The sequence below is a fragment of the Lepeophtheirus salmonis genome, chromosome 5 (genome assembly GCF_016086655.4).
Source record: "Lepeophtheirus salmonis chromosome 5, UVic_Lsal_1.4, whole genome shotgun sequence".
Classification (NCBI taxonomy): domain Eukaryota; kingdom Metazoa; phylum Arthropoda; class Copepoda; order Siphonostomatoida; family Caligidae; genus Lepeophtheirus; species Lepeophtheirus salmonis.
In genome coordinates, this window is record NC_052135.2 from 17,262,835 (window position 1) to 17,268,528 (window position 5,694).

General features: G+C 30.3%; 1 long non-coding RNA gene across 1 annotated transcript; it reads left to right on the top strand.

Annotated features, from left to right (window-relative positions):
• Positions 1-341: 341 nt before the first annotated feature.
• LOC121118848 (uncharacterized) lies at positions 342-3,885 on the top strand. The gene is made up of 2 exons (XR_011780418.1): positions 342-700; positions 3,554-3,885. It is a non-coding gene; the product is annotated as an uncharacterized lncRNA (long non-coding RNA).
• Positions 3,886-5,694: the final 1,809 nt, after the last annotated feature.

Consider the following 5,694-nt stretch of genomic DNA (forward strand, 5'->3'; position numbering starts at 1 on the left):
AAAATTGATCTATTTTTTTTTTTTGGAAATTTGGATATTATGGGGGGGGGGAGTACAGCCCGCCAAGCCATCCCCTGAAAACGCCCCTGATTAAATAATTTAATTGATGATAAAGAGTTGAATATTCAAGCAAAAATAACTACTAAACTTTAGTAGTATAAAGTTACATACTATTAGAAAAAAATTAAGATATCAAAAAAAGTTTGGCTAATTTTTCTATATACTACAAAATATTAAGAAGGATTAAAAATTAATAAATGCAAAAATATTTTGCATAGGGAAATTTAATTAAAAATGTAATAAAATGGAAGGATAAGACAAATGAAAGCAAAACTCGAATATTTAAGAGCCACCCTAATGAGCATACTCACCACTCAAAAGCCATGTTATAAAGGAAGAAATAATCAAATCATTCATTCATTTCATGTAAATCACTCTTTTGGATCACACTACCTACAAATATACAGCATGGCAATCTCTCCAATGTCACATTATTATTCATTTCCAGCTGATATGATCAGATATAAAGAATCCTTCAATGTAGTTAGCTTAATGGCCTGCATGACGATTTGTAGCAATTCTAATTATTGTAGCGCGGTCGACTTCGCCCCTGGTCCAAACACTTGTCGTTTAATTAAAAATTACAATATACACTTACCCCAGGATGACGGTGATGGGACTTTCATCTACGTTCAAAATAGTAAGCTATATTATTTGTGGGACGCTACGGGGCGGTTCATAAATAATTCTCTCTTTTGGGACCACTGTTTTTTTGTTTTTTTTTAAAGTAAAGCCTCATAGTTCCATTTTTAGCTTTCAAAGTTAAAAAAATCGCTTTCCATTCATAAGCCTGAGTAAAGAGAAAAAATGTAATTCAATGTACTTTTAACATACATTTTTGTAAGGACATCAGTAAATATATGTCCCTTAATAAACTTTTAACTTCCATACATTTACTGATGTCATTACAAAAAGAATTTTGCCTCAAGGAATTCAGTTTTGATTATTTATATATATTTTTGTACATATTATATTCAGTGGACATCATGTAGGTATATGAATATGCCGGCATTGGTAAAATAATTAACTTAAACCCAGAATGAACTACCGAGTTGTCCATTAAAATCTAAACACTTTGAATTTTAAGCTTTAACAAGATTATAATATATCGAAATATAAATTAATTTCAATCACTCAACCTTCATCAATTATTAAATTAATAAGTTATTAGATTTCAATAGACCATCCGGTATAAGAAAACCTTTATTCAATTTATTTTGAAGAACTTAATTGCACTAACAGTATCATCTGTTGCTGTGAAGGCAGTGACTAGCATTTTTCTTTCAGGTTGTTGGACTTCTTGATATATTTTAGACAATTTTTTCTTAATTTTCTTTTTAGAAATACCAATTTGATAATTAGCTTTTTTTTTGTTTTTAGAAAAGACACAAACTTTTAAAAATTTCACCCACTAAACGTTTTCTTTCATAGCAAAGACAAATTAATGATATAATAACTTTTCTTTGATCAGTTGGACAAGAATTAAAAAACTAAAATAAAGTTTTAAAACAGATTTTTATGTAGAATTTTTATAAATTTTTCTGAAAAAATTTATTGACAAATTTGACAACAAGCTTTTGAGGGGGGAGAGTGGGATGTCTACATTTTGTATTCCTTAAATTTTTTAATATCCCTTCTTTATTATTTGAAAAAATAATAGATACTTTTTTTGAAAAAAATATGACCTTATATTTCATATTTATGCTGTTATCACACTAAAATTGCTGAATTTCTTCACAATTCTACAGTTTTAGTAGAATAAAATGTATACTCTATTTATACTTCAGTTGGGTGTACAATCAGGGTTGTTATGACCAGTGAAGCTTATTGATTGACCATTTTTTTGGAGTTGACAACTTGAAGAGTGAATTTTCTTTTCCTAAGCTGCCGTCATTTTTATTTAATTCCTGAAGAGTGAAATTTCTTTAATACAACATACAAGCAATCATTGATCACGGAATTCTAGATAATTGTAATAATCACGCATAATTTTTATTCTCGGAATAAATTGAGTGATTTGACGATAAAAAGAGTTAACGTCAGTTTTTACTTCATTCCTTCAAGAAGGAAAGTATTGAAAAACAAGCCACCAATCAACGTTCAGAACATAGATTAGGATAAAAGAAGTATATATATCAATAGCTGACAACAAAATAACTGTACATTTTTGTTTTAGCAAAGTAACACCGTGAGAGAGTGTATATACAGGGTCTTGCAGATAAATTGGGACTGAATTTATTCTTTATTCTATTGACAATAGTGTTATTCAATGTGATCTCCATTTTTGGCAACCATTATCTCGATTATTGGTCTGAAGGCCTTGCACGCCTTGACAACTACCGTGGGAATATTAATCTTCCAGTGCTTGTTAATAGAGGCCTTCAGATACTTGATGCTGTTGCAGCTGATAGCTCAAAACTGTCTCTCTAAATTCCCCTATAAGTACAAGTCCAAGTGGTTCATATGAGGGGAGTTGGGAGGATAGGTTTTGTGGCTCCGAAAAGGAATTATATTGCTGTTAAGAAGGTTCTGAGGCTTCTCGGCCATGTGTGTAGGAGCAGAGCCTTGCTGAAACACGATCTGCGTGTCATTGGCCTCCTTGATCATCCAGAGAATGATAATAGTCTTTAAAACCTCACACTATCTATCTGACCCGACCCGTTACATCGAGTTAAAGAAGAACGGGAGCATCACTGACCCGTTACAATCCAGGACGTCCAAGGTCATAATGGATTCCGGAAACTTGGTTTTGAATACGTGAGGAACCGCGGACTTCTTATAGGAAAGCCACCTATCATGTACGTCCATCCACGGTCCAGTTTTTTCTTCATTATAGCTAGAGGGTCGTTCCCCTTGTCAGCTAGTTCGACAATTGTTGACCTTCTACGCTGTTCCATCGTTACTTATTGGTTGATCACATTCAAAACGGACTCAATCAAAAGATAATAACATAACCTCTCAAATGGTACATTAAAATGATATGTATATATGCCCTCTTTATTGATGTGGATGCAGTTAAAGTCCGTCCCAATTTATTTGAAAGACCCTGTACAACTCATTTAATATGTATACAATTACATAAGACGCATGTTGTAACTTTTATTGTATCATACAACATTTCTTTAAAAAACAGGGGAAAATGCCCAAAATCAGTTGGTATCAACCAATCCGTCCCAACAATGGAACTATTATTTAAAGGTTATTGGGAATGCTTTACAGTGTCTTAACACGAGCTATTTTCAACACAACCAATCAAAAAATCGACGGCTCACAACAAAATACTGTATAATTTTTTGTGTAAGTTAGGTTATGCCTTCATGATCCGGGGAAAAACTTTTTTTGCGTTTTTTCTCTTTAATTTAAAATTCAGCCAGAAGCAACACACCATACAGTTAATGCACACACCGTTTCTTGATTTAATTCTGAACTGTCCCAATCCTAAGCTTTTCAAATACTCTGATTATATATGTATATGTTATTTTACTTTTCATAGTGTGCCGAGTCAAAGTGGTTATACTTGATAAACCTAAGCTACTAATGGGACCTTTTGAGTTCAAAAATCATGCTACATGTGCGAAAAAATGTTTTGAAAATAGAAATGACTGCGAGTTAGCAAGAGGAGCTCGTGTATGCAAATTGTACAAGAATGGAACTCAGATTCGTTTTGGAAATAAAAATGGAATTAATTCAGTTCACTGTGAAAATCTATACCTTAAAGTTCAGAAGGAATTCCCAAATGATAAGTGGTTGACTTAAAATAAATACTTAAATACCTGTATGTTGTAAAAAAAATAGAAAACTGTTCAATAAAACTTTATAAATATATTATAATTTTTAACAGACTTATTCACGGGTCTTGTGCCAGGAGGAGCCACCAATCTAGAGTAAGAGTAATACATTTTGGATTGTTATTTATTTAAAATTTGCACTGACGGCTTTTGAAAAAATAAAATATTTATTTTTCTATAAAAATGCTTTGTAGAAAAAGATAAATAAATGATTTCCTTAAAATTTGTGATGAATTAAATGTTGGCACAGTCTAAGAAAATGGAATGAAATATTCTTCAAAATATATAATATTTGACAAAAAAAAATCATTTGATTACCAAGGAACTAAACTATGATTTTAGAAAGGCCCCTTATAATTTTTTTGGATAATAAAAAGTTACGTATCTTATTTTTCTTTTCTTTTTGAAAAGTCATTTTTTTTTTAACGTAAGATATATGTTAAAAAAATAGTGATTTGCTTTACTTTTACCAGTGGTCCACTATCGTGAGTTGACAATTTACGTACAACTTTTTTCCCAAAAAATAATCATTATATTTGATAATGATTGATGATGCAATAGTATGTAGAGATCAAGTTATTGCAAAACGTAAAAACATGCATAACGGGCCCTAACCATTTGATAAATACAGGGGGGGGTCCACAGTGGGACCTCTGTTTTTTACTAGAAAATTTAATTGTCTGTTGATATCTAAAAAAAATTCAGAAAATTTTAATATTAAAATTAATTTTTGTGAATAACTATGGATTTTTGAAATTTTACTACGAAATGTTTTATATTTGTACTTTTTTTCAAGAAATTTTATGTTTGAAATTTTTATCCATAAAATTTCATTTTTTGTAAACACCTTAGGACTTTTGAAATATTTTTCCCAAAAAATTAATTTTTTGTGTATAACTATGGATTTTTGAAATTTTTTTAAGAAATGTTTGAAATTTAAAACTTTTTTCCCATAAATTTTATGTATGAAATTTAATTTTTGCAATTTTTATCCGAAAAATTTCTTTTTTGTCAACAGCTCTGGATTATTGAAATTTTTTTCAGAAAAAAAATAACTTTTGAGAATATCTATATTCTCAAACCCCTTGTACTATTTTATCTAGGCGGGTCAGGGTGGTTGCTACTCCTCACAAGAGTGTTAGGTCTATTGAGGGTTCTATCAAGAAGGAGTGAACCAAGATCGAGTCTGATATAGGCCTGCAAATATTGAGGCACGCCATACATTGTATTTTTTAGTCAACTGAAAGAGACACCAGTTTGAAAGCAAACAAAGTGAGGAAAAAGAGAAAATCACAATATATTTTGTATTTCATGTATACTACAGCCCCGATAATTCATGGACTTTAACTCAATTACAGGCTTTGTATTCAAATGTATGGGTAAGTTAAGATATCCAGGAGTTTGAACCATAATTTAGAGCCTTTGTTTCATTTAAGGAACATATAATAAGTCCCTATATACTCTTTTTAATAAAATCAATCAGTTGCTCATTATTTTATTATGATGATCAGTTTTGTCAAATTTAACTGTAGATTTATGAAAAACGAAAAAGTTCATAAGAATAATTTGTGGATAGAAATTGATGATAATTTGTCGAAGAATACAAATGTAATCAACATTCAATTTTGAGAATAAACATTATTGCTAAAATTTGTTTTGACAGGCCCCATAATATAAACTTAAAAGTGGAAAAACTAAATGTTTGTACTTCACAATCTGTGAGTTGATATATTTTAATTATAAGCAATAAAAAATATCTAAAGAGTTCTTCTTAAAGGACAAACTACATCATATATATGTATATGTATGTGTGCACGTCTAAAACAGAACACTCTAAAATTTTTAA